General features: G+C 34.4%; 1 pseudogene; it reads left to right on the top strand.

Moving 5' to 3' along the window:
- The first annotated feature begins 10,519 nt into the window (after positions 1-10,519).
- On the top strand, positions 10,520-12,246 carry LOC149534769 (phenylalanine--tRNA ligase beta subunit, cytoplasmic pseudogene; annotated as a pseudogene).
- The last annotated feature ends 11,749 nt before the right edge of the window (positions 12,247-23,995 follow it).

Raw genomic sequence — 23,995 nt, forward strand, 5'->3', positions numbered from 1 at the left:
TTTAGCATATAAAAATTTGAAAAATGAGTATCTCTTCAGGACTTAGTAACTTATGTGTCTTACCTTTAGAGGATTTAGCAATGTGTGTCTCTTCAAGATTTAGCAACTTATGTGCATTACCTTCAGAGGATTTAGCATATAATTTTATTTTTTAAATGTCTGTCTCTTCAAGATTTAGCAACTTATATGCATTACCCTCCAAGATTTAGCATATAAATAAAAAACTACAGTACAAGGGAGACCCTATATATGCCCCCTCCTTATTATGGTTGTCTACTAGACATAATAAGGAAGAGAAAGAGGATACCTACTCACAAGGCAAGGATATATCCCATTTAACAACAATGTATACCATATTCTTAATGAGGGATATTGAACCCTACATCCAAGAGCATAGATAATCATGAAAAGGATATGTCACTTATGGAAAAAGGATCCTCGAAGAAAGAGAACTTATCAACAAGACCCTCACCACAAAGGAGTAATTTTAGATCAAATATCATCTTTCAAAGATAAACCAAGTGGAAATAAAGATTCAATCATCATGCCCTCTCTAAAGAAGATGAAAAGAAATCTAAATAAATCTAACACCAAAGCAAGGGTATGAGTTTATAAAGAACATAATTTACAACATAGAGAAGAGGTGATGACCTAGGACAACACCATCTTATATAAAAATATTATCCATAGTCAAAACATATGTCAATATGAAGAAATAATATTGCAATATAAACAAATGCCACTAAACTAAGGAGATCAATTCCCTAGACAAAGAGAAAGAAGGACCTCACACACTCACTGATATCATCATCAGGTTGTCTACTATCACTATCTAACTTTTCTCAACATGATTCTATCCCTGTTAAGAGATACAATCTAAACATTAGAAACCACATCTTAGGTACTTTATCTGCACACTATCTTCTGTAAATGAAAAATAACGTTCACATGTCTTCGAATATTTGCACATGCACTTGTCCATGCCATTAGGACATATTGTAGGACATATTCTCAACTGTTCTTGACCTCATTTTCAATACACAATCTTTACGACCTCATTTTTTGTCTACTACTCTGTCAGTCATTACAAAAATAATACTATGTTGACATGAATGACAAACACAGTAGAATGCAATCTGTCAAATTCCTTGACTATTCTAGCAATACTTAGGATACTCCACCAAAGGAATACCAATAAAATTCATGCTAACAATCTCCCCCTTTTGAATTGATGGAAACATAGATGAAAAACATTTAACTTCCAAGAATACCAAATCTAACTCTATTATTGTTCTTCTCATCTTTTCAAATCCTCTTCATCAATCAAATCTAAAACTCACAAGAGCAACTCTTCATCTATACTTCCTCATTCTTGCATGGATGGCTTCAATTGTTCACATTTAACCCCCATTGATATAAATCAATATGCTTCATCTTTATTTAGTACATCTCTCCCCCATCACACACTCTCCCACATTCATAGGAGATGTTTTTCATGCAGTCTCTCCCCCATTGACATCAATGAAAAAGGCATCATTATGTCAATCAACTACTCAAATTCTTCAACCAAATAAAGTGTCCAAAGATACTATTTCATACTAGATACAAGAGTCCTTAGAGACTCTTCTCAACCATAAATACTCCCCCAGATAGGAAGCATCAACATTCAGTCCAGATAAATAATAGTGCTTTGTATCACTGGACTAATGCAATTTTTGCATCATCTACTTTGAAGTACATAGGGGAATTACCCCAAGGATAACTTGCAAATACTCAAATGTATCCTTAGGCAAAGGCTTTTTAAAAATATTTTCAATCTACTCTTTTGTATTAATATACTCTAATATGGTTTCTTTCTTTGCAACTTTTTCTCTTAGAAAATGATACTTAATCGATTTATGCTTCATCTTACAATGTAACACAAGATTCTTAGACATACTCATTGTACTTATGTTATTATAATGTATGATAGAAAGTTTTAAAAACTCTATCCCAATATCTTTAGCATCTATTTCATCCACATGATTTGAATATAGTTGTTTTCTATTGTTGCGTACTCTACTTTTTCTGTACTTTGTGAAATACAATCTTATTTCTTACTCAACCAAGAAACCAATCTTCCTCAAAGGAAAAATTCTCCACCACTTGTAATCTTTATTTCATCCATAATTCCTACCCAATCCACATTATTATATGCACACTGAGTAAAGTCATTTGATCTATCATACCACAATCCAAAATTAGGTGTACCCTTCAAATATCTAAATATTCTTTTTACTATTGCATAGTGTGATTCCTTAGGATCTGCTTGAAATCTTGTTACTATACCAACTACATTTTCTATATCTAGTCTTGTGTGAGTTAGATATTGCAAACCTCTATTCATGGATATGTACTCATTCTTCTCAACTATAGGTGTCTCATCTTTGCTAGATAACTTGTGACCAATTATCATAGGTGTATCAATAGGCATACAACTTTCCAATCCAAATCTCTTCAACAAATTTTTCAAATACGTGCTCTATGATAGGAAAATACCATCACTATTTTGCACAATTTGTAAACCTAAGAAACATTTCATCTCACCAATCATACTCATCTTAATGTAGTGCAAGGCAGGAGAGTCCCAAAAGGAGATATCCTAGCCCCCAAAAAATAACCACATAGCATAAACACAACAATGATGCAAGATCCAATACCAATCCACAACTCTTTATTCACAAAAATACCTATTTATATGTAATGTGTCAGACTGTAAGGTCTTCTCAGTTATGACCAAAAACAATAGAAATTACAAAAATAGTTCTACAAGATTTCTCAAGATCCAATCCAAACCCTAGCTAGTCCAGATCCACGCTTTGGTAGAAACCTCCAAGGAAGATCTAAACTTGTGCTCGCAAGCCCACCAAGAAATCTCCTTGTTTCCTAAGCCTCAGCTACTACCCTTCAAATTTTTCTCCTCTACTTCATCCTCTTCTCTAAGCTAGATGATTATGTCTTAAGACTCTACAAGACCCCTTATATCCAACTAAGACACAAGTCAACCTAGAAAGTTACAAATTAATTAACCATTACATTAAATACATGTTGAGCCATAAGTCAACCTCTAATAGATATTAAATACACAATACCTTAAAAGGCTTACCACACCTACTAAATACATCTAGAACAAATAACCAAGATCAAAATAGGTCCACAAGAACTCCAACAATAGATCCAAATCATGATCTCAATCCTCATGCAATAAATGCACCAAATCATTTGAATAAATCCATGAGAAATCCATCCCACAAGCAACATTTTTGAGCATCAAAAAAACCACAAGCATCATCGAGTTACCACAAGTATTGTCAAGAAACATAGTATATGCCAAGCAATATAGTGACTGAGAACCCTTTAGTGATCGAGCACACTTTAGTGACCAAGTACCTTGGCCAATATTACACCCAATAATGACTGAGCACTACTCATTTTCCCCAACTCCAAGCCAAAATCCCTTCAACATGCAGGATTGCCAACTACCCTAGGATGCTCCTACATTAGACACCCCAGGTGTAAAAAGATGTTCTTAGTCATTGGAAGAACATCTTGTGGGATTCAACACACATAAATCCCAAACTCTTTTTTCACATACATATCCTCCAAGTCTTTAACTTGCATATTCTTTCCCTTGTTCCACTTTTTCTTCTTCAAATCCATCCTCTGTGTTCCAAAGGTTTTCTATCCACATTGATCTCTAACCCTTTCAGAATCCTTCAACTCAACTCGGCTACCAATATTCAAGTTCCTCCTATTGAGTTCTTCATTCTACAAAGGAATCAGGGAATGCTTCCTACCACCTTTCATAATCATAATCACATTCTAGACATATTTATACATAGCCCTACAATCATACTACCAAGGTCTACCAAGTAATATGTGACAACTACTCATGTCCACAATATCACACAATACTTGATCCTTATACTGCCCAATCTGGAAATCAACAAGACATTTCTCCCTCACTTCTAAAGCATATTCATTTTGTAACCAACCAATCCTATAAGGGCAAGGATGTATCACTCTTCTCAAACCAAGTTTTTGAACCATCTCCTCAGCAACAAGGTTGTCAATACTACTACTATCCATAATAACATTGCAAACTTTACCACCAAACTTCTAGTAAGTCCCAAACAAATTATTCCTTTGACAAGATTCCAATGTCCCTTGACCAACCAATACTCACTAAGCCAATAAATTCTCTCCCTCCTCAAGTTCACTAATACATTTTCAACCTTATTCATGATAGCAACTCTTATTTCACCAGCTTTAGGACATTCATAAGCTCTATGTCCTTCTTCATGGCATCTAAAACAAGTGCCCTTAAACTCACCTCTACCTATCCTTCTCTTCTGATCAACAAGTTTTGGTTCATCTTCTGCACTCGATTTAGCCTTTGTCAAGTAGTAATGCTTCTCCTTCCCTCAGAAACTACCTTAATTCTTCCTCTTCAACTTCTCTTCTACCTTCACAACATATTGATAAGCATCCTCAACCAAAGTAATACGCAGCATACCAACCTCATCCATAATATTAAATCTCAAGCCATTAAGATATCTAGCCACCTTCTTCTTAGACAACTCTCTCTACCTAAACCAAATAGTTAACTTGTAGAACTCCTTTGTATAATCTTTCTAGTGATATATTTCTACTTTAGATTTTGGAACTTCTTAAACAACTCAAATTCATAATTGAAGGAATGAACTTAGTCTTCAATTTAGTCACCATCAATCTCTAATGAGTGATCTTCATTTCACCTTCCTCTTCTCTATCTCTTTGCAATTCTTTCCACCAATGAGCAACATGTCCCACAATTTAGCTTGTGCCAACCTCAATCTAAGTGGATCTCCAATATCCTCTCACTCAAATTAGTCTACCAATTCACTAATACAATCAATTAGGTCTTCAAGATTCAAAGTACCTAAAGAATTAGAAACCTTCATCGTATGCTTCAGCTTTAACTGAGATCTATGTCTAGTAAACTGACCCACCCCATTTCCCATAGGTCTCCCCATACGATTAGTTTTGTCCTCACCACTTGACCTGACAACCTCCTTGTAACCATCTTTAGTACACACATGTCGAGGTACACCACCTATAGCACTTATGATCTCAATGTTCATATCACTATTCATCAGTGTCAACTTTGATATGAATTCCACTTTAATCTTCTCTAAGATCCTTGCTTCCATGGCATCACAGAGATCTTCAATTGCCCTAGGGTCCAATTATCTTAGAGGGATCTTCCAAGATTTTTGCAAACCCTCCACAACAAATCAACCAAATAAATTTTGATCAAATAATCTTCACCCCAAGTCCTGGTGCAAACTCCCTCAATTTTGATGATCTATCCATGTGCTTAGGAAAACCTTCACTTTGATACCATTTGACATAATCCAAGGTAGGAGAATTCCTAAAGGAGATGTACTATCCCCCAAAAAATAACCACATAGTGAAAACACAACAACAATGCAAGATATGATACCAATCCACAACTCTTTATTCAGAAAAATCACTATTTATATGCAATGTGTTGGGTTGTAAGGCCTTCTTGGTTAAAACCAAATATAATAGCAATTACAAAAATAGTTCTACAAGATCCCTCAAGATTCAATCCAAACCCTAACTAGTCTAGATCTACACTCTGGTAGAAAACTCCAAGGAAGAACTAAACTTCTGTTTGCAAGCCCACCAAACAATCTCCTTGGTTCCTAAGCCTCAACTACTATCCCTTCAAAGTTCTCTCCTCTCCTTCATCCTCTTCTCCAAGTTGGATGATTATGTCTTAAGAGTCCAAAAAGACCCCTTACTTATACTCAACTAAGCCATAAGTTGGCCAAGCAAGTTACAAATCAATTAACCCTTACATTAAATACTTATTGAGCAACAAGTCAGCTTCCAATAGATATTAATTACCAAATACCTTAAAATTCTTACCACTTATTAAATACATCTAGAACAAATAACCAAGAACAAAATAGGTCCACACAAACTCAAAAAATTGATCCACATCATGATCTCAATCCTCATGAAATAAATGCACCAAATTATTTGAACAAATCCACAAGAACTCCAAGCCACACTGTCGAGAATTAGCAAAACCATAAGCATCGTCAAGTTCCCACAAGCATTGCCAAGGGAATAAGTAGATATTGAGCAGCATAGTGACCAAGCACCCTTTAGTGACCGAGCACCCCAACTAACACTACACCCAATAATGACTGAGTGCCACTTCTTTAGTGACAAAGTCCACAACTCCAAGCCAAAATCCCTTCAACATGCATGATTACCAACTACCCTAGGATGCTCTTGCATCACATCTCAAATTCATTCTTCATTTCATTAATAAATTTATCACTTGCTTCATTATTACCTTCAAATATTATGCCATCCATAAATATCACAATAATCAACAAGCCATCTTCAATTTATTTTAAATATAAGTTACCATCTGCAATATCTTTAGCAAATCCCAACTTTGTCAAATTCTTTTCCAACTTCACATGCCAAGTTCTAGGTTCTTTCTTTAGTCCATACAACACTTTCTTTGACTTGCATACCATGCCTCCTTCTTCTATCAAAGGAAATCCTTTAGGTTGCTCAATTTAGACTTCTTCTTTAAGTTCTCCATTCAGAAATGTTGACTTCACATCCATTTGATACACTTTGAACTTTTTACTTGTTGCATAAGCCAAAAAAATCCTTACTACTTCAATTTTGGCAATAGGTACAAATGTCTCTTTTTCTTGCTATGAATATCATTTACATACCAATCTTTCTTTATTTCTCACAAATTTACCTTGTTCATTCATCTTGCTTCTGAAAACCCATTAAGTTCCTATAACATTCTTGTCTATAGGTCTAGAAATAGATTCCCATGTCTCATTATTCACAAACTGATCTAGTTCTTCTTTTATTTCTTGAATCCAATGATCATCCTTACATGCTTCATTTGTACTCTTTATTTCAACCCTAGGAATCAAATATAATTCTTCATGAACTCTATTTCTAGTCATAACTTCTTTTTCTTTGCTTCCAATAATCTGATTAGCTAGGTGATTATTTTTGAAATTCTTGTTAGATTTAGGTGTCACAAACTCAATTCTTAGTTCTTCTCTAGGTTTAGATCTTGGTTCTTCTCTCTATTCTATTACTTGAATATCATTCTGCAAATCATTCTTAGTCTCAAAGAAAGTTTCAACATTTTCTATAATAGGCTTAGGATTAGCTTCTTCATCATCATAATTATAATCAAGCATTCTCTATGTAACTCCAAAATTCTCATCCACTCTCACATTTTTGCATTCAACAATAGTTTTATTCCTCTGATTAAAACATTTATAAGTTTTTTTTTCAATGAATAACCAAGCAACATACCTTCATCGCTTCTTGCATCAAACTTGCCAATGTCATCATCTCTCTTAATATAACATTGACTTCCAAAAATTCTAAAATATTTCACTGATGGTGCATGTCCAAACCATAGTTCATAAGGTGTCTTATTCATACATTTTATGATCTACACTTTGTTCATTATATATATTGTTTCATTGATTACTTTTCTCCAAAATGTGTTTGATACATCATTCTCAAACATAATAGCTCTAGTTGTTTTTTCTATAGACCTATTTCTTCTCTTAGCAACTGTATTCTACTCAAGAGTCTTAGGAGCTGATAGATGCCTCTTAATATCATTCACTTCACAAAAGGTGTTAAACTCATTCGAGGTAAATTCTCCACTTCTACCAGATCTTAAACATTTAGTCTTCAATCTAGACTCATTCTTGGCTCTATTCTTAAGCAACTTAAACTTATCAAATGCTTCAAAATTTTCTCTGAGGAATGCTACCCACATCATCCTAGTAAAGTCATCAACAATAATCATGAAGTACCTTTCACCATAGAATCATCCTGTCTTAGTGGGACTTCTCATATCTACATAAACAATCTCTAATTTTTCTATTGTAGTAAACTTCTTGCTAGGAAAGGAGCTTTTTTTCTACTTAGGCATAACACACTCCTTACATAGAACATTAGTAGGCTTCACAATTTTTGGTAAATCTCAAACAAAAAATATACTACTTGCCTTCACAATATTATCAAAATTTATATGAAAAAATATTCTATGTCACAACTGTTTGTTATCAACTTTTACAACCAAACATGTCATCTCTATAGGGTTCATCTAGAAAACATTACCTCTGGATCTTCTACTTGTGCCAATCAACATACCACCTTTTTTTTTAATAATGCATGTCTTTTCTATGAATTAAAATTGATATCCCTTATCTACCAATTGTCCAATGCTCGGTAGGTTATGCTTTAATCCATCAACAAAGTAAACATCATCTGCATTAGTTTTTCCATCAATAGTAATAGATCATATTTCCTTGATATGAAAAGTCATGTTGTTACCAACTCTGATAATACCTCCATCATAACTATTAAAATTAACAAGTTTATTCATGTTACTAGTCATATAATGTGAACAACCATTATTTATGATCCAATCAGCTTTGTTCTCAACTTGCAAAACTAAGGCTTTCTCTTCTCTGACTTCTAATTCAGGATTATCTTCTTTTATAGCTACAAATCCTAACTCATCATCACTTTCACTCTAAACTCTCTCATCAGACTCATCATCTTCATTTGCATACAAACAATCTCTAGGTCTTCTAGACTTGAAATTCTTCTTATACTTTTTCACTCTTTTAGGACACTAAGAGCATAATGACCAAATTCATCACAAGTCCAACATTTAAAGATTTACTTGCCATTTGGTTCTCTCCTTACAAGAAAAGTGATTTCTTCTTTAATCCTAATGACTTCTTCAGATCTAGATTGGCTACTACTAGCATAATCTCCAATGGTGCTTGCACTTCTTGATAAGGGTGAAAATTTAATCTACTAAAAGTAGTTTTCACTCTAGGAAAATATCCAACATGTTTCAAGTTCACTTCTATTGCTTCTAATCTTCCAAGAAGAGTCTCTCTAGTGAATTTCATAGTGTAAGGTATGATTTGCTCAATCATCTACACTATTTCCTTGAATGGTAGTCTCAAGCTTCTCAAAATATTCCATATAATCTCATCTTCATCTTTAGATCCATTACAAGGTTTAGAAACCTGCAAAAAGCTCTAATATTCTACCAATATAACTTCTTACATATTCATCTTCCATCATCTTAGCCTCTTGAGAAAAACATATCCAATTTTGTAATCCGATTCTCTTAGCATGCTTATCACCTTTAAAAGTAGATTCCAAAGAATTCCAAATTTCATGAGATAAATTCAAGGATTTTACCTAACTATATTTGTTTTCAAGAAGAGATGACAAAAGTGCTTCTATGGCAAGCATGTTACACATAAATAGATCTCTTTCAACTTCACTGCACTCTTCAAGTTTTCTTTCTTCCACAATCTTCTTTCCATTCATCAACCAATATCCTAGACCCATGCATAGTAGATATGTCTTCATTTTCACTTTCTAGCTAGCAAGGTTAACTTCATCAAACTTAGGACTTCCTTTTCTAAAATGACCTACCATTGATCTCCTTGAGTGGTTAAGCTTTTCCTTCTAGGACTTGATGCTTTGATACCAATTGTTAGAAAGTAAAGTCCGACAAGATAATTGAGAGTGGGGGGGTGAATCAGTTATTAGATTAATATAACTTTTATCAACCTTATTAAATCTCTAAACATGTGAGTAATATAATAAACAACCATAAGAAGATACACATACATAATGACAATAGATATGTTAACTAGGGAAACCCTAGATCGAAGGGAAAATCCCAGTGAGGATGGTACCCACAAAATTATGTACTAATATAAATGTTCCTTGTAAGAGGATGGACTCTATTAGGAGCCAATTAAATATAATTAGTATATGTCAGTCCTTGTTAGGAGACTTTGAATCCATGTTAGAAGATTCGAACCTTGTTAGGAGTTGTGTCAACCCTATTATGAGTTGTGGAAGGAAGATGAACCCACTATCCAAATAAATTTAGGGACAAGATCACAAAACTCATTATCCAATTGGCCTCTATATTATTCCTTTTAGAATAATAGAATGAAACTAATCTCTACAACTTGAACTATTTCTTTGTTCTCTTACTATGTGTAGGCGTACTTCTAGTCCCCCAATTTTAAGATTCCAAATCAGCCCATCAAGTAAATCTTTTGTTGGTTCATTTTGTTGATTATGGTGTTGTAGGATTCATCTTGTTATAAGATAGCATTTGGTGAAAGTACTGAACTTGAATCCTAATCCTCAAGTTTAAATGTTCAAAGCTTAATATACAGTTCAGATGTACACGCACTTGGTTTGGAATCAAATTCAATGTTCAAATTCTGACTTACAGTTTCAAAGATCAAGCTCCAAGAACAACTTCATGAACACAAGTTGTCAATTTAGATAATGAGATCATCAGTATGAAGGTTCATGGCTACTAGGGTTTTTGAACACCCACAATGAAGCCATGCCCACTGTAAGTGTTGGGTAGGATCGCTTGTTTGAGGCTCTGGGACAATCTTACACGTAGGAGCAGTTCAAGGAACTCTGCTTTGATTTTGGAATTGAACTAGATGATGTTACCACTGAGAAAGTGGTTTTGAGGAAAGAGAAACATTTGAATGAGGAATCTTCAGAAGATGAGGAGGTTATCTACAAGATAGAAGTTCCTACAAATCACTATGATCTACTATGCCTTGAAGGTCTTGCATAAGAACTGCACATATTTATTGGCAAATAAAAAGTTCCTAACTATAAAGTGATGGATATATTAGTCAAGTCTATGTTGAAGTTGCATGTCAAACCAGAGACGTCATTGATAAGACCATTTATTGTTTGTGTTGTATTGAGGAATATCACATTTGACGAAGCTAGGTATAACAGTTTTATTAATCTTCAAGACAAGCTCCACCAGGAATCTTTGTAGCAAGAGAACCTTGGTTGCAATTGGAACACATGACTTGGACACGTTACATGGACCTTTTACATATGAGGCATTGCCAACATCCCATATTACATTTATTCCATTAAAATAGGTGAGGGAACTTAGAGCTAATGAGTTCATGGAATACTATAAGTCTGACATGAAATTAAAGAAGTTTTTACATATTATTGAGAGCTCTTCTATATTTCCAATTATTTATGATAGTAAGAGGACGGTGGTGTCTTTGCCTTTGATAATTAATGGTGCACTTTTTTCTATTTGTTTGAAAAAAAAAGAATGTATTCTTTGAACGCACAACAACTAACCTAACAAAAGAAAAAATTGTTCTGAATACGATGGTGACGATGTTTTCAATATACTGTTAAAAAAAAGTTTGAGGTGGAGCTAGTTGAGGTGATAATCCCAGATGAGAATTTTTTCACTTATCCAGATCTCTCTATTTGGAGTGTGGAGGTTGACATACCATATATTATTCAATCAATTGGCATTCCTCTTAAAGTGAACGAGGTAATAAGTTTATTAAACAAGATGCAGTTGCTCACAGTAAGTAAAAATTCTAACATCTTGGTATCAATACCACCAACTAGAAGTGACATTCTCCATAAGTGTGATATAATGAAGGATGAGCCTATTGCTTATGGGTTTAATAATATCCCCAAGACCAAGCTAAAGTCCTTAACTCAAGGGAAGCAACAACCCTTAAATCATGTCAGTGATTTGATAAGGTTAGAGGTATGATTGCCATGGCAAGCTTCACAAAAGTGTTAACATGGATACTATGCTCTTATGAAGAAATTTTTTCCATGGTGAACATAAAGGATGAAAAAAAGACTTCAATAGTGATTGGAAACCTTCAATCAAGTGAATTTGAGACTATTCAAATAAGTTTCTTTCTTGGTATTTTGAAGACAACGGGACATAATAAAGATTATCCTCACCCTATAAAGATATTTGAGGTAGGTGATGTTGTGATCTTGGATGGTGAGAGGGATGTTGGTGCTGCAAATCATCGCCATCTTGTTGCATTATATTGCAACTCAAATTCAGGATTTGAGGTAATTCATGGTTTAGTGGACAGAATTATGAAAGTTGTCGGTGTACATTTTGTTTTAGTTGGGAAATACATCAGGGCTAGTTGTCATCATGGTTATGTTGGTCATTACCTATCCTACATTGTTGGTCATTATTTTATGTTGGCACAAGAATTTTCTGTTAGCCCTCTACTTTCTTCCTTTCTTTGGATCTATTGAAGCCCTCTACTTCTCTGCATCCCTTATTGAGTTTCTGGAAGGAGCTTGGGTGCCTATTTTTTTGCGTTCATATTCATGACAATCATGTATGTGTGGCATTATGGCATAATAAAGAAGTATGATTTTGACATACAAAACAAGGTGTCCATAAAATAGGTCCTTGGACTTGGTCCTAGTTTGGGGATTGCACATATTCTTGGTATTAGACTCATATATATAGAGCTCATCACTAGGATACCTATAAATTTTACACACTTTGTGACAAATATTCCAACATTTCATAAGGTGCTTGTCTTTATATGCATTAAATTGGTACTAGTACCATATGTGCCACCAAAGGAGCACTTTCTTATTGGATGTGTAGGACCTAAAGAATACAAATTATACAGATGCATTATCAGATATGGTTATAAGGATGTTGCTTTCTTAAGAATTAGTTATGAATGGAACTAAAGGACAAATATGTGGACCAAATAGAAAGATAAAGGCCAAGAAAAGCGGTGAAAGAGGGGAAGAGTTAGAGAAACTGAACAGTTAGTTCTGGAACTGAAAAATAACCAAATGGCCATTGAAGAGCATTATTTATTGCAAATTCTTATCCATCACCAAGGTTCTTCTTTTTTGCAAGAGTAGGTATTTTTGGAGTAGAGGGGAGGGCTCTTAGTTTCTATATTTTTTTTTATGTAGGGGAGATTGACATTCAGTTTTTGTAATAGAATTATCTATAGATTGCAAGCAAATATAATTAGAGGGTTGTGTTTGTTGTGTTTGAAACAAGAAAGGTTTTGTTGTGAATCAAAGTATTTGCCATCACTTTTTATGATTACTTTCGATTGGATTATTGTTATAGTTAGTTTTGAACACTTTCTTGCATTCTTATTCAAACAATGAATAAGTGATAGATCAGAGTAATGTCATCCATTCATGTTGTAAAGATTAGGATGTTTAATCTTCATTTTCATTTCATGTTATTGCATTTACATAATCTACATTCATATTGCATTACCAGTATCAACAAGTCATAGAGTTTGTGGGTTCTTGACATTGGCTAGGTTTAGGAGCTAAAATCTACCTGAGTTAGTCCTATCTAAGGCTAGCTTGGTTTTCCCTCTTCTGTTCTTATGTTAAGAATGTACACAATTAGTTTAGGAACTAGTAAATTCATTGAATATCATTTGATAAGGGAGTTGTACCTTTCAATTTAGAGGAAATCTATCAACCTGAAGATAGATTATCCAACTATTGGTATCTAGTTGTTCTTTCAAATTTGGGCATTTGAGAGTTAAATTAAAAAAGAACCAATCTGTTTACCAACATTGTGCCAATATCACACCAAATACATTCATAGATCTCAATACCATATATTTAAATTTGTATCATACTAATCCCTTTGATCACTTACTCACATTTACCAACTTCGCATATCCAATACAAGTTTTCTTACACATTGACACTTCATCACAAGGAAAATAACCTTCCTTTATACCATGTCCTCAAAATAATTCTCTGAGGTGGCCTTGAGGCTTTCCCAAATAATTAAAATAGGACCTCATTAAGATATTACAATTCATTATATATTTTTACAATTACAAATTATTGTCAGCTTGTGTGGTAATTACAACTTTCACACATGCAACCTCAAACCTCGTGCACTCGCTAACATCATCATCAGGTTGTCTATCATCACTATCTAACTTCACTTATAGTGATTATATCCATGTTAATAGATATAATCCAAACATTAGAAACCACTTCTTAGGTACTCTATTTACACACTATCTTCTATAAATCACAATTAAATTTCACATATCTTCAACTTTCTATACGTACACTTCTCCACATCATCAGGACATTATAGAACATATTCTCAACTACACTTGACCTCATCATCAATACACAATCTATACGACCTCATTCACTATCTACTACTCTACTAGTTTTTATAGAAATAATACTATGTTGACATCAATGAAAAACATGGTCATGAATGCAACATGTCAAACTCCCAACTATTCTAGCAATTCTTAGGATACTCCCCCAAAAGAATATCATCAACATTCATGCTAACAAGGTGTACATCTCACTTCTTGAATAAAAGATACTCTAATTGCATAGATAGGAGGTAAAGTCCTTAATACCTTTCTTATCATAGTTTCATTGGATATGATGCCTCAAAATCCTATGATAGCATTCACCACTTCTTTGATTTGGCCACAATATTGTGCAATATTCTCACCTTCTTGCATTGTCATGTCATCAAACTTTCCTCTCAAGCTTTCTAACTTATCTCTCCACACATTATTGTCTCCTCCATGGATTTTAGTCAACTTATACCACATTTTCTTAGCAATGGTGTATTCCTTCACATCATGAAATTATGCATAATTGAGGGATGCTACAAGTTTAATCATCAATTGGTTATTCTCAAGCTTCTCTTTGATTTTCTCAAGTTTCATAGGTCTAGTCACTTTAATGTATTCATTTTCAAAGTAGTAGGATGAAAAATCTCCAATACCAAATTAGTGCAATATCAGTAGCCTTTTCCATGTTGGGAAGTTCTCCTTGTTTATCTTAGGTATCTCTCTCTTGTACATCTTGATATTTGGCTTAAGTCCCTTCAAATTTTCCTTCCAAGCACCAGAGCTATGATACCAATTGTTATAATCATTTAGAATAACTTGGGGGGGGGTGGGGGGTGAATTAGTTATCCTCAAGTCTAGATGTACCAATTCAACTTTTAACAACTTCAACCAACTTAAACAATCTCAGATACCCACTCGGTCTATATAGCATATCATTAGCAATTTAACATTTCATGCAATATATTAACTTTTTGTCTCTATATGTGTTGAATGCTAATAAATTAATTAATATAAAATATAGCATGTATAAAAATAACATCTACACATCAAAATAACACTTTGAAACCAAGATTTAACATGGAAGCCCAATTTGGAAAAAACCACCAAGTAACATGCTACCAATTTTTCACTCTTCTGAAGTGAGCTTAGTTAAGAGTCAACCTTGTTAAAGGTTATACAACACACTATTAAATATGACCCTATTAAAGGATTTAATTATCGTACTAGGAGTGGTCTTGTTAGAGGACTTTAGAATATTGCATTAGAATGTTAGATTGATTAAAGGATTTACAAAATGACTATTAGATTTAGCCTCGATTAAAGGATTTTGACTTATACAATGGTTAAAATGAAACAATAGGTTTGAAACTCACTTAAAAAATTTAGATCTCCATTTTCTTATTTATTGGTTCATTGATTGGCCTTCATTGACGTCTCCATCAATGATATGCTTGGCATCTCCTCAAGCAATCACTCTTCACCAAGCTCTTCACACTTTACTTCCACTATTCTATTCTTCATAGCTTCTCCTTAAGATCACCAATCAACAATGAACCAACATTCAAAACATCTCTTATGCCTCCTTAAGTAGGTATTTTTGATCTTATGTTTCTTAAACATCACTTTTGATCTTAGGGTTAGGTCAAATTCATTGATTCTTTCTATCTTTGTGTTTTCCTTCTTCTTTTAGAAACTTATGAAAAATCATTGCCTTTGATCACTTAACAAACTCTCCTCATGCATTAAATATGTATGCTCATAAATCCTTATCATCCATGCACTTTGACTAATTCAAAATTTCAATTATGATAGCCTCAAATTCAAATCCTTCTCGAATTGTAACTTTTGATGTCACTTAGTAATCACTGTGTTCTTTAGCTCAGTTGACACTATGTAGCTTGACACACTATACTTTATCACTCATAATCAACATGCTCACTTGGCCAATACTATTATTAGTCTCTAAAATAATTCTCAATATATTTTCTCAGGAATAACCAACACTTAGCTCGAACTATTTCACTTGGATTCTATATAAGTTCCTTAATCTTCTACTTCAGCTCCTTCACTGACTATACAAAATTGATACTCAATCAAGCTTATCATTTTAACTTGTTTCAACTTTGAGCTTCATCCAACTATCTTCTTCACCTCATGTATTGATTGGACAACACATTATCTTGTCAAGGACTAACTTATTAAGTGTCCATTATATTTCCATGATACTTAACACATCTCAACTCAACCTTTCACTAGGTCATCTCATAATCTCTTCTTTTCAAATCCTCTTCATCAATCAATAGATATGACACTCTAAATTGTTAGTAAAATTTCTCTCTAGTGGCTTGACACTTTGTCTCACTAATAGTTTTGACATCAATGAAAACATAATAATTTCTCCAATTGTAGTTTCCAACATGTGCAAGGTGCACACTTGCTTTATAGATTTTCCTCCTCTTCTTACAAAATATTTGACAATGCTTGGTTTCTCAACTCCTAAACCTAGGATAGAGTGGTCCCTCTCCCCAAGGTACCTCAAAAGATACCCTATTTTGAAGAGAAGGATTCCTAGACTCAAAAGAAAAATGGGGCATGTGTTGTAAAGCCACAACAATATGAAACATCGATAGATGTTTCAACATAAATCTAGGCTTGTGATGTGTATTCACATGTGGTGATGGCCAAAAATGGGGAAATTTTCTTTATTGATCATCCACCTCTAGGTTTTGATTTATATCACCTTATATCAAGGATTAGCAAAACAATTATGACCTATGTGATGTACCACCAGCTTGGAAAAAGAGCCTGTCGATAGATGTATAATATTTAGATGATAAATAAATGATTGAGACCTAATAAACACACAAATGGATGGTCAAGCAATCTTTCACTACCTACAATTATTGAGGATAGGGTACACCTAGACCTTTAAAATGGGGAGAGAAATAAATTATAAAGGAGTCTAAAGAATATAAACTAGGAATAGTTACTATAATCAAGAGGATTCCTCTCTATAAAGCCTTAATATTTTAATCAAATTTTGAGATTCATCAATATAATCAATTGCACCTCAAGCCCTTTGGTCTATATTGTAAATCACATTGTCTTTATGAATATCTTTTATGAAAACTCAAAATTTAATGCACTTGTATGGATAACTATTAATAAGATTATGCACCCTAATTTTCTACTAGTACTTACTCTCGTATGTCATATTCTATGTTCAAGAGTTCAATCCTTTAGAATTCAATGATTATTTTTAGTTAGAGGGATCCATTTTGTGCCTTGATATCTCATACTAAGGTAGCATGCACACTTGGTCAAAAGTTTAGTGTATCACATTGGTTTTTTCCATAATCTTTATGCATCTTTTCTCCCCTTCACTCAATGAAGATATGACTTCTGAAATCTTGGAGGTCATCTAGCGAGGCCCGATAAGTGTTCCCCTACTTAATAGGCTTCCCATAGAAATTGTTGCACTATCACAAGAAACTTTAGGAGTCAATAAGTATATGATGACTTCCTATTACATCTAATTATTTATATCAAGGCCCTTTTTCTTTCTTCAATCTCTCCCAAAACTCTAAATTAGCATCAATTTCTATGCATGGCTTTCCATTTATTCCTCCAATCACAAATATCATGCCTTAAATCCATTTTAAACTATTTTTCACATATCTCATCATATTTTCCTTGATCCTCACTATAATTCTCAGATTTGATAACTTTGCATAGAAGTAAACACCATGGGGTTGAGGTCAAGGTTGACCTTAACCCAAGAGGTAATTTTAAATCAGTTCCTAGGACTGATGTAAAATGATATATTTTTTTGATTTGTATTGTCAACCCTTTCAACTTTTATTTTGAAATTTGTATAAAAGGAGGCTTACTCACCTCATTTAATCATCTACAATATACTCGACCACTATATGCACCACAACCAATAAATTAAGTTATTTCAAGGAATTCTTAAGTAATAAATCAAGGCATCCATTATCATCCTACAAGAATTCAATATCTACAATTTCAATCATGTATTTATTCTTCTAGATAAAGCTTCTTTCTTCATTGAAGATAGTGGATTTTTTTCATCAAGGAGGAGATCTACTTGCATACATTAACACATTCATCATTGAGGAAAAATGACAAGAATAAAAAATTAATGAGGTTTTATCTTACATTTTTTTTTCTATTTTTTTAATGCAGTCAAGGTTATTGCATTAACATATTTCATCACATATTAAACATAATTCTATCAATATTTCTATGATACTATCAATTGATCAATTTACTTTTGTCACAAGTTAGCATTCCTTCATTTATATCTATTGCAATCAAAGTTTAGTTCATCAATCAAGGCTTGAATGAGGAAGGCCCCTCTCCAAAAAAAAATTCCCCCTCTCGTGTGCAAGTGAAAATTTACAAGTTTTAGATTAGATTTACAAATCTAGGGTTGCAATTTATGATGGGCTTCTTCAGATTTTAGGTTTTTGTGAAGAGTGGGTTAAGGTTAACCTTGACCTATCCCTCAATTTGATCTGGACCTTATTTCACTTTGGACCCCAAAAGTCAACCTTGAATTGAGACTCCAAATTCTTGGGGTTTGGGGATTTTGATCTGTAGGTTACAGATCTCATCCAATTTCATCTTCTACTTTAGTTTGATAGTTTGTATGTAGGTTTGTATTATGGTAAGCATTTGTTCCCTCATTTTTATATCATAAACTATATTACATAATTGGTTTCATTGCACTTAATTTCATCAAATAATTACTCCTTCTCTTTGGGAAAGGAGGAAAAAACCCCTAAGTATCCTTACACTTGGGAGATCATGCATTGATAATTACTTTTTTTAAACCAAACAAGTTTCCCTTATAGAGGGATCTTGGTATTCCTCCCACTTTTGCAATGGTGGATTCCATTTTGACCATTACATTTTGTTGAACTTGTCACTTTTATGCTTACACCTTATTGATTGGATAGTCAGGTCTTCTATGTTTTTTATTAGATAAACAGGTTTTACAGGGAACCTGAAACCCAAAAGTTAGAACATAAGAAGGCTAATAATAAGCGCGACAGCCCAACCAAAAAAGTAAAAGTTCAAAGGCTGATAATAAGCATTAAGCACAGCCAAAGGAAAAAGTACTGAGAAAAGACCAGGAAAAGGAAACAGACAAAGCCACAGCCAAAAGCCAGCACAAAAAGCCAAAAGACAACGATAAACAAAAGAACAAGCAAGAGTTATTCCTCGTTCTTTTGCTCCAGATCCTGCATCACCTGAGCAGCCTCAAAGGCCTATTGATTCTCCTCCATTTCCATCGGTTTCCCTCTTGGGCTCCTCTAGTCCTGAGCAGGAGTGGAGTTGTCCTTTGCAAGGTCATCCTCCATTTTGGCCTCATCTCTGTCTTCACCATCCTCATCATTGTGTGTTTCTCTGTCTTTGATCTAGCCCATGAGAGAGATGATGTTGTTGTTGATGGAGCTTAACAAGGAAAACATCTAATTGGCAAGGTTGTGATTGTAGTTTTCTAGATTGTGTATCCTTTGTTCCGCTAGAGTGAGCCTATCAGCCAAATATGTCCTCTTGTTGTCTTCCCTTCCTTCCCTTGTTGCCTCAATGTGTTTGACCTGGTCTTTAACCTCCTCAAGCTCGTGGAAAAGCCATTTGATTGATCTGAAATTATCAATCATGTTGTTGCTGTATATGAGAAATGTTAGTATGCTAATAGAAACCAAATTTAAATAAAGCTTCTACAAACTAAACTAAATTCATAAACTTCACGATAGACTAAGATGAGCTCTCAATTGAGAATATGAACCATTAATGGGCTCTCTCAATGAGAAGCTCTCTTGTTGAGTGGCTTTGTCTAAATAGATAGGATGTATGCTCAAGCTTATGCTTCAAAAAGGGCTTCAAATGGAGTTGGAATTTGGGTGTGAGTGTATGGTTTTGATGTAAAATGGCTTCTTAAAATGGAATTATGACTTTACTTCATGGATTGTGTTTTTTTGCAAAGGGGAAGGATCCAATTTATAGGCAAGAGGCTTGAGGGATTGAGGGCTAAGATGCAAGGATGGGAAAAAGCTCATGGAGGGCTCAGATTGCATGAGAGGAGAGCACATGGATTGTGCTTCCTTACAGCCAATCAGGGAGTGACACATGTTACAAGGTGAGAGGATGGAGGAAAGGGGAAGGATGAGTCAACAAAGGAGGCTCAAGCAATAAAATCTTCATAAAGACTCTCATAATGGCTTGTAAGAGCAATGAAAGGGCTTGGAAGAGTCATCTATGGCCTAGTGGGCTTCATAAAGTTTTATGGTTGGGATATTTTGAGGGAGATGAGAGGAATTTCGACTTGGGTTTGATTAGGAAGGTTTTAAGCTTGCTTAGGATTGTGCAAATGATTAGAGGATGGATTAGGATGGTTTAGGATTAGCTTAGGGATAGGCAAGTGGATGGCATTTAATGAGGGTGGGTGAAGGAGGAGATATTTGTTAACTTTGGCTTGGTTTAGTAAGTCTTAAGGAAATTGGCCAAGTTTTGGGCAAAAACATATTTTATTTATTTATTTTGGATTTTTTGGTCAATTTATTAATTAAATAATTAATAAATAAGGAAATAATGTTTAAATAAGATTTAAACATTTTTGGGAGGGATTCCTTAATTAAATATTTTTAATTAAGATAAAGGGATTTAATGGCATAAAAATAAATTAATTAATTAATAAATGATGATGTCATCAGCTACTTTTTTAGAAAATAAAAATATTTTATTTTCTAAAGGGTTTTTAGGTGTCTACAGTTGCGAGCATTATTTAAAAGATTCATCCCTGTCTCCTTGGTCCTGTCTGAAATAGCCACAATCGCCAGATCAATTAATTCTTCCAACCGTTGCTCTTCTTGATTATCCACTAGGATTTGGGGATTCATGGCCTCCCTAAAGATTCCCATTTTGGCGGTCTTGACATTGAAATTAATCCACGCTTTCCTCCTGTCATTGGTCTGCACTCCCCCTTCCGCATACCCTGCTTTCTCCTCTTTTTGTTCCTCATGGTGGAGATGGACAGGAGAAAGGGGCAGCATAGACATCTCCTCATAATGAGAGTGCACATCCTCCAGACTCTCCCTCTTGTGCTTCTTCCTTCCCCTATCAACCTTTGTTTCCTCCGGTGTCTCCTTCACCACCTCCTTAGACTCTGGATCCTCCTCATCGTCGTTGCTTCCCTCCTCAGCCTTCTCTGCCTGCTTCTGCCTGAGATCCCTAGGGCTTTTTCTACTTGGGGTTATGGGGGAGGGGGATTTTTTAACAGTCGCAACTTTCCCTGAGGAGGAGACTCCGCCTTTCTCAGAACTAAGGCTCTGAATGTCATCCGAGTCAGAGGAGTAACTGGAACTTCCAGACTCCATAGTCTCGGTCTGAGGGGGGCATTACTAATAGTCTGAGCTTTGAAGTGCTCATGGATAAGAAGCAGCAGCCCTTCATGTAGAGCTAGGTTTGCAATGGGCTTCTTTTTGAAGCTGTCCATCGCCTTACTCATAGAGGTTAACAGATAAAAAGGAAAAGAAATTTTGGCTTTCTTTTGGAAATGATTTAAAATAACAAATTGGTGGGTGCGGGCTCTATCAAACCTTGGTTCCAAAGTGATATACTCAATAATAGATTTTAGCACATACCTCCACCACTTCTTCATGGATTCAGGGACATAGTAGGTGTCAATTTTTTTTAACGCCTTCAATTCCTTCTCTCTCCACAAAATCCCTTACTACATTAGCTGAGAGCTTCTTATCCCTAAAGAATTTGAAACCCTCGATAGGGATCTTGGTAACAGCTGCAATTACCTCCTCTATTATCCAGAAGTTGATGCCATTCACCTTAACCCTGCGCTCTTTCCAAGACCCCACCATACTGTTAGTCACCTCCTGATCATAACCATGCAACTTCATGAGATACTTGGTTACCTTACCCTCTTCTAGCTTTTCCCAAACTTTCGGCCTGCTTCTCCATTTCTCAAAGTCCCCTATCAGCTCCTTTCTACATCTCTCGCCCACCATCTCCTCACTCTGCACACCTGCTTTACTCATAAGCTCTTCTCTGTGAGACTGGAAAGGACCTTCGAGATTAAGCAAGGAGCAGAGAGAAATAACTTTGTTGTTGCCCCTGAAATGAATGCAATAAACAACCCACAAAGCGTGGCAATTAAACAAAGAAGGATATCTGCATTTACAAATTCCCATTTTTCTATTATGAAAAGTACCCTATATCTTAACCCTTTCATATTCATAATTGCAACTTGATATCCTTCATACTTCCTTGGATTTTCTCCAAGTCGATTAGACACTTGACATCCGCTAGCAAAGAAATTCTGGGAAGCCATGTCATTTTTTGGTTTGTGTTGACCCCTATATTAGCCAACGTGTCGGCAACCAGGTTTGCTTCCCGAAAAGTATGGGTGAAATGGAATTTTTTGAATTTGGCAAGTGTCTCTCTTGTCTCATTGATAAGATTTGCAATCATCCAAGAAGGATATGAATTGCCATTAATGCACTTAATAATGTTGTTCGAGTCCCCCTCTAGCCATAAATTGGTGACCCCAATTTCAAAAGCTAGTTTAACTGCTTCTATGTTAGATCCTCTCTAAGAATTACATTTTTTTGATTTGCTTTTGTGTTTATCAACATGAAGCTCTCTAATATGGTTTGGGGTGTAATCATTTCTGTGTTCACTTTTATTCTTATTTCTCTTTATAGTAATTATGAGGTCTATGAGAGTTTCTTTTATTTCATAATGTCCATGTCCTTTCCTGTTTTTCTTATATATGGTATAATAAGATTTATTAATCCAATGTTTCTAGATGAGGCATATTTCACTCAAATAATTAGCATTTCATGTGGTTTCCTTATTAATATATTAGATCATGTAATAAATTTTTCTAACGAACCTAGTTTTAACTTTCCTAATCCTATACCTCATTCTCAATATCAACCCCCTTATACTCCTAAATCCTTTCAACATCTTCAAATTATTATTCATGATTTGGATGTTAGACATTTCCTATATGAACCCTCTTCCCCATCTCTCACGTTGAATAATTCTAGTCCTTCTCAAGACACTATCCTCCCACTATTCGTCCATATACTACATGTGCTCATTCATATCAAGATAAACCACTTTCTTCATCTATCCTTAGAGCTATTTTTTATAATATTATTACTCAAAAAGGTTCTAAATTTTTAGAACTTCATATTAATGAACATGGAATCAATGTTCTTGTTAATAATCCTCAACAAAATAAAAACATGATATTGGTTTTGTTCCTGTTGGCATTTAGAAAGAAGATTGAGGAGATTTTTAGCATATTGGTCAAAGCCAAATATGTGATAATTTTTCATTATTTTATCATTAATAGCAACTAAGTCATAGAGGAAACCAACATGATCGATGATACTTAGTCATGATCATTAAAATAATAAGAAGCGATAGGTCTAAGAAATATGATAGGTATAACAAAGAAATAATCATGAATTTTCTTGGAAGGAGTGACAATAACTTAGTAGTTGGAAGATGGAATAAGTATAGGTAAAGAGGATTATTGACATTATTCCAATAGGTAAAACATGTTTTTACTTATCTTGGGAATTACACAAGAATTTCTAATAATTATCGAAGGCAAAGACTGGAAACATGTCAAGGACATAGATATATGAGAAGAGAACAAGGTAAAATTATGGAAAGTGTGTAATTTGAATGAAGGGATAAGATTATGTGACAAAAAAAATTCAAGAAAAAAAAAATAATGAGTATAGGTAAAGCAAGATGAGTAGTAAGCAAAGAGTAAGAGTTAGAGATGAGCGAAGAACACAGAGTAACAAGAAAAAATAGAGACATAA

Source organism: Cupressus sempervirens, chromosome 10 (assembly GCF_028749045.1).
Source record: "Cupressus sempervirens isolate cs-2001-9-10 chromosome 10, ASM2874904v1, whole genome shotgun sequence".
Lineage (NCBI taxonomy): Eukaryota > Viridiplantae > Streptophyta > Pinopsida > Cupressales > Cupressaceae > Cupressus > Cupressus sempervirens.